This window comes from Salvelinus fontinalis, unplaced genomic scaffold, assembly GCF_029448725.1.
Source record: "Salvelinus fontinalis isolate EN_2023a unplaced genomic scaffold, ASM2944872v1 scaffold_1718, whole genome shotgun sequence".
NCBI lineage: Eukaryota > Metazoa > Chordata > Actinopteri > Salmoniformes > Salmonidae > Salvelinus > Salvelinus fontinalis.
Genome location: NW_026601927.1, coordinates 15561 through 29286, shown reverse-complemented (window position 1 = coordinate 29286; position 13726 = coordinate 15561). Strand labels below are relative to the sequence as shown.

Genomic DNA, 13726 nt, shown 5'->3' with positions numbered 1-13726 from the left:
TCATGGTGAACAAAACGTTCCTTTGATGTTGCCAGAACGTTGACAGAACAGCCTTTTTAAGTTCTTCAGTCGTTGCCAGATGTCACGCCCTGACCTTAGAGAACTGTTTTATTTATCTACTTGGTTAGGTCAGGGTGTGATGTGGGGTGGGCATTCTATGTTTTGTATTTCTAGGTTTCTGTATTTCTATGTTTTGGCCGGGTATGGTTCTCAATCAGGGACAGCTGTCTATCGTTGTCTCTGGTTGAGAATCATACTTAGGCAGACTTTTTCCCCACCTATTGTTGTGGGTAATTATTATTTTCCGTGTGTGATTGTGTGCCCCTCGGTTGGTTGCGTCACGTTCATTGCTGTTTACCTGTTTGTTTTGTTAAGGTTTTCACTCCTATTAAAAGATGTGGAACGACATGCACGCTGCGCCTTGGTTGATTTATGACAGGGAGTTTGAGGATAGCGCGCGACACCAGAACATTTTCATTCGGTTGTGGGAACAGTCTGGGTACAAGAGATACAGTGCCCTCAGAAAGTACGGACTTATTCCCACATTGTGTTACAGCCTGAATTTAAAATGGATTACATTGAGATGTTTTGTCACTGGCCTACACACGACACCCCATAACATCAACGTGGAATACTGGCCGCCACACGATGCCCCATAACATCAACGTGGAATACTGGCCGCCACACGATGCCCCATAACATCAACGTGGAATACTGGCCTACACACGACACCCCATAACATCAACGTGGAATACTGGCCTACACACGACACCCCATAACATCAACGTGGAATACTGGCCTACACACGACACCCCATAACATCAACGTGGAATACTGGCCTACACACGACACCCCACAACATCAACGTGGAACACTGGCCTACACACGATGCCCCATAACATCAACGTGGAACACTGGCCGCCACACGATGCCCCATAACATCAACGTGGAATACTGGCCTACACACGATACACCATAACATCAACGTGGAATACTGGCCTACACACGACACCCCATAACATCAACGTGGAATACTGGCCTACACACGACACCCCATAACATCAACGTGGAATACTGGCCTACACACGACACCCCATAACATCAACGTGGAACACTGGCCTACACACGACACCCCATAACATCAACGTGGAATACTGGCCTACACACGACACCCCACAACATCAACGTGGAACACTGGCCTACACACGATGCCCCATAACATCAACGTGGAACACTGGCCGCCACACGATGCCCCATAACATCAACGTGGAATACTGGCCTACACACGATACCCCATAACATCAACATGGAATACTGGCCTACACACAATACCCCATAACATCAATGTGGAATACTGGCCTACACACAATACCCCAAAACATCAACGTGGAATACTGGCCTACACACAATACCCCATAACATCAACGTGGAATACTGGCCTACACACAATACCCCATAACATCAACGTGGAATACTGGCCTACACACGATACCCCATAACATCAACGTGGAATACTGCCCGCCACACGATGCCCCATAACATCAACGTGGAATACTGGCCTACACACGATACCCCATAACATCAACGTGGAATACTGGCCTACACACGATGCCCCATAACATCAACGTGGAATACTGGCCGCCACACGATGCCCCATAACATCAACGTGGAATACTGGCCTACACACGATGCCCCATAACATCAACGTGGAATACTGGCCGCCACACGATGCCCCATAACATCAACGTGGAATACTGGCCTACACACGATACCCCATAACATCAACGTGGAATACTGGCCTACACACGATACCCCATAACATCAACGTGGAATACTGGCCTACACACGACACCCCATAACATCAACGTGGAATACTGGCCGCCACACGACACCCCATAACATCAACGTGGAATACTGGCCGCCACACGATGCCCCATAACATCAACGTGGAATAATGTTATTTAACATTTTTACAAATTAATCAAAAATGAAAAGCTGAAATGTCTTGAGTCAATAAGTATTCAATCCCTTTGTTACGACAAGCCTAAATCATTTCAGGGGTAAAAATGAGCATGGCCTCCCTCATCTCCCTGGGTCGCTCCTCTTTTTAGTTCACTGCAGCTAGCGACTGGAACGAGCTGCAACAAACACTCAAACTGGACAGTTTTATCTCAATCTCTTCATTCAAAGACTCAATCATGGACACTCTTACTGACAGTTGTGGCTGCTTTGTGTGATGTATTGTTGTCTCTACCTTCTTCCCCTTTGTGCTGTTGTCTGTGCCCAATAATGTTTGTACCATGTTTTGTGCTGCTGCCATGTTGTGCTGCTGCCATGTTGTGTTTCTACCATGTTGTTGTCATGTTGTGTTACTACCATACTGTGTTGTCATGTGCAGCTGCCATGCTATGTTGTTGTCTTAGGTCTCTCTTTATGTAGTGTTGTGGTGTCTCTCTTGTCGTGATGTGTGATTTATCCTATATATATAAAAAAAAATGTAATCCCCCGTCCCCGCAGGAGGCCTTTCGCCTTTTGGTAGGCCATCATTATAAATAACAATTTGTTCTTAACTGACTTACCTAGTTAAATAAAGGTTAAATAAATAAATTAAAAATACATATTTTTTTTAAACCCACATATACAATTATTAAGGTCCGTCAGTCGAGCAGTGAATTTCAATACATATTCACAGATTCAACCACACGTTCATATCTTTCACCTGGATTCACCTGGTCAGTCTACGTCATGGAAAGAGCAGGTGTTCTTAATGTTTTGTATACTCAGTTGTCGTGTCTTTGGCCGTGCCGGATGAAGTGATATGACACGCTATTCTATAAAATCATTTCTCTTAAATTAATATTACCTGATTAAGCTAGTCAGGTAAATGTAATTAACTAGAAAGTTGGGGCACCACGAAAGAAAGAGCTGTTAACTTCCGAATAAACTCTTAAAGACCTAGTAATATTTTACATCAATAGCAGTCAATATTTAATCGTCACTTTATTTAGTCTCATCTGAAAGTCGTAAATTCTTGGTTATCTTCACGAATCCTGGCTAACAAGTTGAATACGCAATACAACATTTGGTTAAATTATTTATTTACTAAATACCTAAATAATCACACAGAATTACATCTACACAGAATGGATCATACAATGATTATAAATTATGTCATAAAGGAAAACGTCCCTAGCGGACGGAACAGATATGACGGCTGGTTACACAAAGGAAAGGGGGTTGGGTTTTGAATGAAAGAGCGGGAAGACTGAGTAACAAAGGGAGAAGCTATGCTATCGTAAATACAGAATCTTATGCATTCTAAATAACCGCCCATTTGGAAAAAGGAAAATGCAATAAATATTTACTCTAAGCTGCGCTTCAATAGGTTGGTCGTAGATGGAAGGCCGGGTTGCCCAGCAGGGATCTCTTGTCCTCTGAAGATTGTCTCTGGTGGTAAACTGGATACGTCATCCGTCCTTTCCTAGCCCGCTGCTAACTCAACGGCTAGGAGGTATCACTTCTGGAGTGAATAAGAGTTCAAAGTTCATACCAAGTTGCCATACTTTTAAGCTCGTACCTATATTCTGGCTGGTATAGTCGAAATTCCTCCTTTCGGCGTGTCGATCGTCACTTTCACATTGAACACGATGCTAATTTCGTTAGGTTATTATCTGAGCTCTTTTAACGTAGGACCGTCGTCCTCACGTCCTTGGAACAGAAAGTTGAATTTTCATCAACGGGTTTATATAATGGTGAAAGAAGGGCGTGTTTCATAGTTTACAACCAGTGTCTGGTCACTTGGGCGGGGCCTCTGAGTGAGCAGAGTTTCTCTATGATAAACCGTTCTCTCATTTAAGAAGCTAAAATTACATTTAATCTTTTCACAAATAGTTTCATATTTAAACATTTAAATTGCACAACAATTCCATGTGAATCTGATAACTAGAATGTGTCAACTTTCCAAGATACAGTTTATGTCATCCTGTCATTAGTAGTAATGTCTCAGACAACAACTGATCTGAGATCATATTCATTAAGTCCCAACGCATATTTTCAACTGGTTGGATTACCGAAATATGGTTCCATTTCCCACCTTTCGATGTTACCAGACTCTCTATGTTACAAAGGCTTTACAAGAGTCAACTCTATAGAGTAGAGAGAGAAAAGGGCAAAGGTATTTATGGGGGTCATAAACCTCCACTACCAGGCCAATGTCATGACACAGTGTATATGTATATTATAGTATTATATAGTGTATATTGTAATCAAACATGGTTACAGAATATGTGGAATTAAACCTGCAGTCTTAAGAACTTCAGCCAGATAATTAACCCTCCGCTCCACCAGGGGGCAGCTGTGGCCGCTCCACCAGGGGCCAGCTGTAGCCGCTCCACCAGGGGGCAGCTGTGACCACTCCACCAGGGGCCAGCTGTGGCCGCTCCACCAGGGGCCAGCTGTGGCCGCTCCACCAGGGGCCAGCTGTGGCCGCTCCACCAGGGGCCAGCTGTGGCCGCTCCACCAGGGGGCAGCTGTGACCACTCCACCAGGGGGCAGCTGTGACCACTCCACCAGGGGGCAGCTGTGACCACTCCACCAGGGGGCAGCTGTGGCCGCTCCACCAGGGGCCAGCTGTGGCCGCTCCACCAGGGGCCAGCTGTGGCCGCTCCACCAGGGGCCAGCTGTGGCCGCTCCACCAGGGGGCAGCTGTGGCCGCTCCACCAGGGGGCAGCTGTGACCACTCCACCAGGGGGCAGCTGTGGCCGCTCCACCAGGGGGCAGCTGTGACCACTCCACCAGGGGCCAGCTGTGACCACTCCACCAGGGGCCAGCTGTGACCACTCCACCAGGGGGCAGCTGTGACCACTCCACCAGGGGCCAGCTGTGGCCGCTCCACCAGGGGGCAGCTGTGACCACTCCACCAGGGGCCAGCTGTGGCCGCTCCACCAGGGGGCAGCTGTGACCACTCCACCAGGGGGCAGCTGTGGCCGCTCCACCAGGGGGCAGCTGTGACCACTCCACCAGGGGCCAGCTGTGACCGCTCCACCAGGGGGCAGCTGTGACCACTCCACCAGGGGGCAGCTGTGACCACTCCACCAGGGGGCAGCTGTGACCACTCCACCAGGGGGCAGCTGTGACCACTCCACCAGGGGCCAGCTGTGACCACGTGGGGTTTCTTCAGTCCAATACGGTCAATCAGGACACAGAACCTGATTGACTGTATTTAACTGAAGAAAAAAACACAAGGCCACAGCTGCCCCCTGGTGGAGCGGAGGGTTAATACTTTGGCTCGGGAACCAAACTTTGCAAGTTCAAAACTCACATGTGCAGATTGTTAACATATATGAAGTGTCCATGTGCAGATTGTTAACATATATGAAGTGTCCATGTGCAGATTGTTAACATATATGAAGTGTCCATGTGCAGATTGTTAACATATATGAAGTGTACATGTGCAGATTGTTAACATATATGAAGTGTACATGTGCAGATTGTTGACATATATGAAGTGTACATGTGCAGATTGTTAACATATATGAAGTGTACATGTGCAGATTGTTAACATATATGAAGTGTACATGTGCAGATTGTTAACATATATGAAGTGTACATGTGCAGATTGTTAACATATATGAAGTGTACATGTGCAGATTGTTAACATATATGAAGTGTACATGTGCAGATTGTTAACATATATGAAGTGTACATGTGCAGATTGTTAACATATATGAAGTGTACATGTGCAGATTGTTAACATATATGAAGTGTACATGTGCAGATTGTTAACATATATGAAGTGTACATGTGCAGATTGTTAACATATATGAAGTTTACATGTGCAGATTGTTAACATATATGAAGTGTACATGTGCAGATTGTTAACATATATGAAGTGTACATGTGCAGATTGTTAACATATATGAAGTGTCCATGTGCAGATTGTTAACATATATGAAGTTTACATGTGCAGATTGTTAACATATATGAAGTGTACATGATGTGGTTGTGTTTATGTGGTTAAATGCTGTTCAGATCTGCTCTAATCTGCATTAAGATTCGGTCAAACTGAAATATAACATTTTCTAAATGCTCTTGAAATGTTCTGAGGACCTGACGTGTATATTGTGTGAACATCAATGGAATATTATGTCAAACCTGAAACAAATATGCTATGAACATCATAAAAACAGACTTGTTTCATTCTTACAGCATTAAGGGAATGTCCTGTGCGACCTAACTTATACATTGTATGAATGTCATCACAACTGAGCATATTTTGTACATTGGGAACTTATCTCCTGTAATGTACCCACAATGTTCCCACAACATAATTACCTGTTCTGGGAAAGGCTGTTCTGGCAACGTTCTTGCAACATCAAAGGAATGTTTTGTTCACTCTGATAAAAACACTAAATGATTGTCAGCACACCTGGACAGTTGTTTTGTTTGTTTGGGGAACATATCTCTTGTCATGTTCGCACAATGTTCCCACAACCTAATGAAACATTCTGGGAACCTTTAAAGAACAGATGACATGTGTTCTGGGAACATCCTTGTAACATCAGGTGAATATTTTTTTCACCCTAAAGGAAACGTTGTATAATGATCTGCACGACGGGACAGTTTTTGTGTTTTGGGAAGATATCTTTTGTGATTTTCCCACAATGTTCTCAAATAGACTGTTCCCACAACCTAACAAACCATTATGGGAACCTTTAAAGAACAGATTACAGGTGTTCTAGGAACATTCTTTCAACATCAGGCGATGGTTTTATACAAACATAATCATCTCCACGAATGGACAGTTTTTGTACTATAAGAACATTTGCCGCGACCTAACGAATGTTCTGGGAACCTTCACAGAAACAATTTTGGTTTGCTGGGTATAGACACATGGATAGACTCTTCCTTCCTTCCTTCCTTCCTTCCTTCCTTCCTTCCTTCCTTCCTTTCTCTCTCTCTCTAACACACACACACGATTCCTATGCGTTTCTGCAGTTTCTGACTATAAAAACATTATCCGACCAGAGAATAAGGGCCAACAAACCTCCATAAGTCATCTATCTGAGGGACTGCATCCAATTACAGGCCCGGGAATACTTAGCCTGGCCAATCAGAGCCTATCAAATATTATCTTAGCCAATCACACCCAATAAATATTAGTCTGGCCAATCACAGCCTTTAAAATAACCCCATTCAACTGACTGGCAGATATAGGCCAGGAGGGAGCTAAAATGATTCACACACACACACACACACACACACACACACACACACACACACACACACACACACACACACACACACACACACACACACACACACACACACACACACACACACACACCATACACACACACACCATACCCACATACAAACGCACACCATACCCACACACACACCATACCCACACACACCATACACACACACACATCATACACACACACACCATGCACACATACACACACACACACACACAGAGACTCCTCACCAATCCCCATACTTCCAGGCAGGTTCATTAGTTAGTGATTCGTCTCCAACAGTGTAGCCCAACCCAGCGCTCGCTGCTCGGCCTTCTGGGTACAGACCGAGCGTCCCTCATTTGGGAGTAGGTCACTGCATTGCATTTCCACACTAATTCATTCCATGACGAAGCCCAACGCTGAGACACCCCACTAATGTCTCTGACTGTCTAATTGACTCGGCCTCTTCGCTCTTCACACACCGACTGTCTGTATGTTTAAGACGTCAAATATTCAAATCCAATGGAGATTTCCCCATTAAGCGCATCATTAATTCTATGTAAATGTTCCTGTGGATTGATTAAGTCATTATGACTGAGTGTTGCTGGAGGAGAGAGGGGGAGGAGAGGGGAAGAGAGAGGGGTGATGAGGAGAGGGGTGATGAGATGGGTGATGAGGAGAGGGTTGATGAGAGGGGTGATGAGGAGAGTGGTGATGAGGATGGACTGATCTGCAATATACGTACTGGTCAACACACAGGGTGACTAACTGACCTGCCAGTGGAGAATTATGCTCCAAATGAGTCCAAGAATCAGTTTATGATTCCCATCAACAATGTCGGCTCCTCCTATATTCACCAGTTCAACCTGCAGAGAAGATACAGGGAGGGAGATACAGGGAGGGAGAGATACAGGGAGATACAGGGAGGGAGAGATACAGGGAGATACAGGGAGGGAGATACAGGGAGGGAGAGATAGAGGGAAACACAGGGAGGGAGAGATACAGGGAGATACAGGGAGGGAGAGATGGAGGGAGATACAGGGAGGAAGAGAGAGGGAAACACAGGGAGGGAGAGATACAGGGAGATACAGGAAGGAAGAGAGAGGGAAATACAGGGAGGAAGAGAGAGGGAAACACAGGGAGGGAGAGATACAGGGAGATACAGGGAGGGAGAGATGGAGGGAGATACAGGGAGGGAGAGATACAGGGAGATACAAGGAGGCAGGGAGGGAGAGAGGTGCAGGGATGGAGCGATAGAGAGAAATACAGAGAAGGAGAGAGAGAGATAGAGGGAGGGAGAGAGAGAAGGATACAGGGAGGGAGCGATAGAGAGAGAGACACAGGGATGGAGAGATAGAGAGAGAGATACACGGAGGGAGAGATAGAGAGAGATACAGGGAGGGAGGGAGGGAGGGAGGGAGGGAGATATACAAAGAGGGAGAGATAGAGAGAGATACAGGGAGGGATAGAGAGAGAGATACAGAGAGGGAGAGGTGGAGATAGAGAGATAGAGGGAGGGAAAGAGAGATAGAGAGAGATATAGGGAGGGAGAGAGAAGGAGATACAGGGAGGGAGAGAGAGAGAGACAGAGAGAGACAGAGAAAGAGAGAGAGAGAGAGAGAGAGAGAGAGAGAGAGAGAGAGAGAGAGAGAGAAAGCATGAGCTGAGATGAATCTAATTACTGTTTGCTTTCAGCTCTACCACCTCCAGAACCCTTGACTGGTGTAAACTAATGCATTAACATACTGTATATACACACTATACTGAGCACTCTATTGCTGACATACGCTAACATAGACATGCAGTCAAATATCCCTAATATAACAGAGGAGATACTCTCCTCCTCTTCTCACTCTTCCTCTTCCTCCCCCTCCTCTCTTCCCCCTCCTCTCTTCCTCCCCATCCTCTCTTCCTCCTCCTCCTCTCTTCCTCCTCCTCTCTTCCTCCCCATCCTCTCTTCCTCCTCCTCTCTTCTCCCTCCTCTCTTCCTACCCCTCCTCTCTTCCTTCTCCTCCTCTCTTTCTCTCCCTCCTCTCTTCCTCCTCATCCTCTCTTCCTCCCCCTTCTCTCTTCCTTCTCCTCCTCTCTTTCTCTCCATCCTCTCTTCCTCCTCCTCCTCTCTTCCTTCTCCTCCTCTCCTCCTCTCTTCCTCCCCCTTCTCTCTTCCTTCTCCTCCTCCCCTCTTCCTCTTCCTCTCCCACCCCCCCCTCTCCTCCTCCTCCCCAGTGTGTGGTCTGTTCACTAATACGTACATTGTTCTTCTGTAGGATCTGCAGAGCTCTATTAACATTGTTTAGTGAGTGGAGGCGCGTGACTCCTCTCTCTTTCACCTGCAGACTCAGAACACACACATCACACAGAGAGAGAGAGAGAGAGAACACACAGAGAGAGAGAGAGAGAGAGAGAGAGAACACACGCACACAGAGAGAGAGAGAACACACGCACACAGAGAGAGCGAGAACACACGCACACAGAGAGAGAGAGAGAGAGAGAGAGAGAACACACACACAGAGAGAGAGAGAGAGAACACACACACACAGAGAGAGAGAACACACGCACACAGAGAGAGAGAGAACACACGCACACAGAGAGAGAGAGAGAGAGAGAGAGAGAGAGAGAGAGAGAGAACACACATCACACAGAAAGAGAGAGAGAACACATCACACAGAGAGAGAGAACACACGCACACACAGAGAGAGAGAGAGAGAGAGGGAGAGAGAGAGAGAGAGAGAGAGAGAGAGAGAGAACACACGCACACAGAGAGAGAGAGAACACACGCACACAGAGAGAGCGAGAACACACGCACACAGAGAGAGAGAGAGAGAGAGAGAGGGAGAGAGAGAGAGAGAGAGAGAGAGAGAGAGAGAGAGAGAGAGAGAGAGAGAGAGAGAGAGAGAGAGAGAGAGGGAGAGAGAGAGAGAGAGAGAGAGAGAGAGAGAGAGAGAGAGAGAGAGAGAGAGAGAGAGAGAGAGAGAGAGAGAGAGAGAACAAACACACACACAGAGAAGAGAAGAGATCCTTCAGAACACACAGGGGCTTTATTTACTGAACATGATATTAAAGACTTTGCTCAGGGCCATTGCTGAAAGAGGTTTATATTACAATAAAAGGTCTTGTATAAAGTTTAGGACAAAGATAGAGGAGAGGAAAGGAGGAGGAGAAGAAATGCAAGGAGAAAGACAACAGCTTGGTATAATAGGTGAGGAGATAAGTGAGGAGGTGAGGAGATAAGTGAGGAGGTGAGGAGATAAGTGGGGTTAGGAGATAAGTCGGGTCAAGAGGATAAGGAAGTGAGGAGATAGGTGAGGTTAGGAGGATGTGAGGAGAGAAGTGAGGTTAGGAGGATAAGGAGGTGAGGTGGTGAGGAGGTGAGGGAGATACATGGGGCTAGGAGGATACGGAGGTGAGGTGGTGAGGAGGGGAGGGAGATACATGGGGCTAGGAGGATAAGGAGGTGAGGTGGTGAGGTGATGAGGAGGTGAGGGAGATACATGGGGTTAGGAGGATAAGGAGGTGAGGTGGTGAGGAGGTGAGGGAGATACATGGGGCTAGGAGGATAAGGAGGTGAGGTGGTGAGGAGGTGAGGGAGATACATGGGGCTAGGAGGATAAGGAGGTGAGGTGGTGAGGAGGTGAGGGAGATACATGGGGCTAGGAGGATAAGGAGGTGAGGTGGTGAGGAGGTGAGGGAGATACATGGGGCTAGGAGGATAAGGAGGTGAGGTGGTGAGGTGATGAGGGAGATACATGGGGCTAGGAGGATAAGGAGGTGAGGTGGTGAGGTGATGAGGGAGATACATGGGGCTAGGAGGATAAGGAGGTGAGGTGGTGAATGGGGTTAGGAGGATGGTAAGGAGGATAATGAGGACATGACTGACCAGCTCGTGCCCTGCCAGTCCCTCCAGCAGCTCCAGCAGGCGACGGCCATCACACAGGTCTGTGAAGAGGTCCTGGATGGGGGGCTTCCCTGCCTGGGGAAACAGGGAACAACGCATCACTACAGGTTACAACGTTGTCAGTTCAAATCCTGAGCAGAGCAAGACAAAATGGGAGATGTGCTGTTTTTTCTGGTGTCAGACCCTAGGTACCATAATATCCTGTCCTTGTGCCTTTGAGCAAGGTCCACACATCATGACCCTCCGACAAACATATCTCCAATACTAACACAGAGAAAAAGACATATCTCCAATAGTAACACAGAGAAAAGGACATATCACCAATAGTAACACAGAGAGAAGACATATCTCCAATACTCACAGAGACACATATCTCCAATACTAACACAGAGAGATATATCTCCAATACTAACACTGAGAGACACATATCTCCAATACTAACACAGAGAGACATATCTCCAATACTAACACAGAGAGACATATCTCCAATACTAACACTGAGAGACACATCTCCAATACTAACACAGAGAGAAGATATATCTCCAATACTAACACTGAGAGATATATCTCCAATACTAACACAGAGAGAAGATATATCTCCAATACTAACACTGAGAGCCACATCTCCAATACTAACACAGAGACACATCTCCAATACTAACACTGAGAGACACATCTCCAATACTAACACAGAGACATATCTCCAATACTAACACAGAGACACATCTCCAATACTAACACAGAGACACATCTCCAACACTAACACAGAGAGACATATCTCCAATACTAACACTGAGAGACATCTCCAATACTAACACTGAGAGACATATCTCCAATACTAACACTGAGAGACATATCCAATACTAACACAGAGACACATCTCCAATACTAACACTGAGACACATATCCAATAATAACACTGAGAGATATATCTCCAATACTAACACTGAGACACACATCTCCAATACTAACACTGAGAGACATATCTCCACTACTAACACAGAGACACATATCTCCAATACTAACACAGAGAGACATCTCCAATACTAACACTGAGAGACATATCTCCAATACTAACACAGAGACACATATCTCCAATACTAACACAGAGAGACATCTCCAATACTAACACAGAGAGACATATCTCCAATACTAACACAGAGACACATATCTCCAATACTAACACAGAGAGACATCTCCAATACTAACACTGAGAGACATATCTCCAATACTAACACTGAGAGATATATCTCCAATACTAACACTGAGACACACATCTCCAATACTAACACTGAGAGACATATCTCCAATACTAACACAGAGACACATCTCCAATACTAACACAGAGAGACATCTCCAATACTAACACTGAGAGACATATCTCCAATACTAACACAGAGACACATCTCCAATACTAACACTGAGACACATATCCAATACTAACACTGAGAGATATATCTCCAATACTAACACTGAGACACACATCTCCAATACTACACTGAGAGACATATCTCCAATACTAACACAGAGACACATATCTCCAATACTAACACAGAGAGACATCTCCAATACTAACACAGAGACACATCTCCAATACTAACACAGAGAGACATCTCCAATACTAACACATTGAGACATATCTCCAATACTAACACTGAGAGACATCTCCAATACTAACACTGAGAGACATATCTCCAATACTAACACTGAGAGACATATCCAATAATAACACAGAGACACATCTCCAATACTAACACCGAGACACATATCCAATACTAACACTGAGAGATATATCTCCAATACTAACACCGAGACACACATCTCCAATACTAACACTGAGAGACATATCTCCAATACTAACACAGAGACACATATCTCCAATACTAACACAGAGACACATATCTCCAATACTAACACAGAGAGACATCTCCAATACTAACACAGAGAGACATATCTCCAATACTAACACAGAGACACATATCTCCAATACTAACACAGAGACACATCTCCAATACTAACACTGAGACACATATCCAATACTAACACTGAGAGATATATCTCCAATACTAACACTGAGACACACATCTCCAATACTAACACTGAGAGACATATCTCCAACACTAACACAGAGAGACATATCTCCAATACTAACACTGAGAGACATATCTCCAATACTAACACAGAGACACATATCCAATACTAACACTGAGAGATATATCTCCAATACTAACACTGAGACACACCTCCAATACTAACACTGAGAGACACATCTCCAATACTAACACTGAGAGACATATCTCCAATACTAACACTGAGAGATATATCTCCAATACTAACACAGAGACACATCTCCAATACTAACACTGAGAGACATATCTCCAATACTAACACTGAGAGACATATCTCCAATACTAACACTGAGAGACATCTCCAATACTAACACTGAGACACATCTCCAATACTAACACTGAGAGACATATCTCCAATACAAACACAGAGAGACGTCTCCAATACTAACACTGAGAGACATCTCCAATACTAACACTGAGAGACATATCTCCAACACTAACACAGAGAGACATATCTCCAA

At 45.2% G+C, this 13726-nt stretch overlaps 1 long non-coding RNA gene across 1 annotated transcript; it reads right to left on the bottom strand.

The window, feature by feature from the left end:
- Window positions 1-7987: 7987 nt before the first annotated feature.
- LOC129849838 (uncharacterized) lies at window positions 7988-11215 on the bottom strand. The gene is made up of 3 exons (XR_008758698.1): window positions 11119-11215; window positions 9494-9571; window positions 7988-8107 (listed from the first exon to the last, which is right to left on the bottom strand). It is a non-coding gene; the product is annotated as an uncharacterized LOC129849838 (long non-coding RNA).
- Window positions 11216-13726: the final 2511 nt, after the last annotated feature.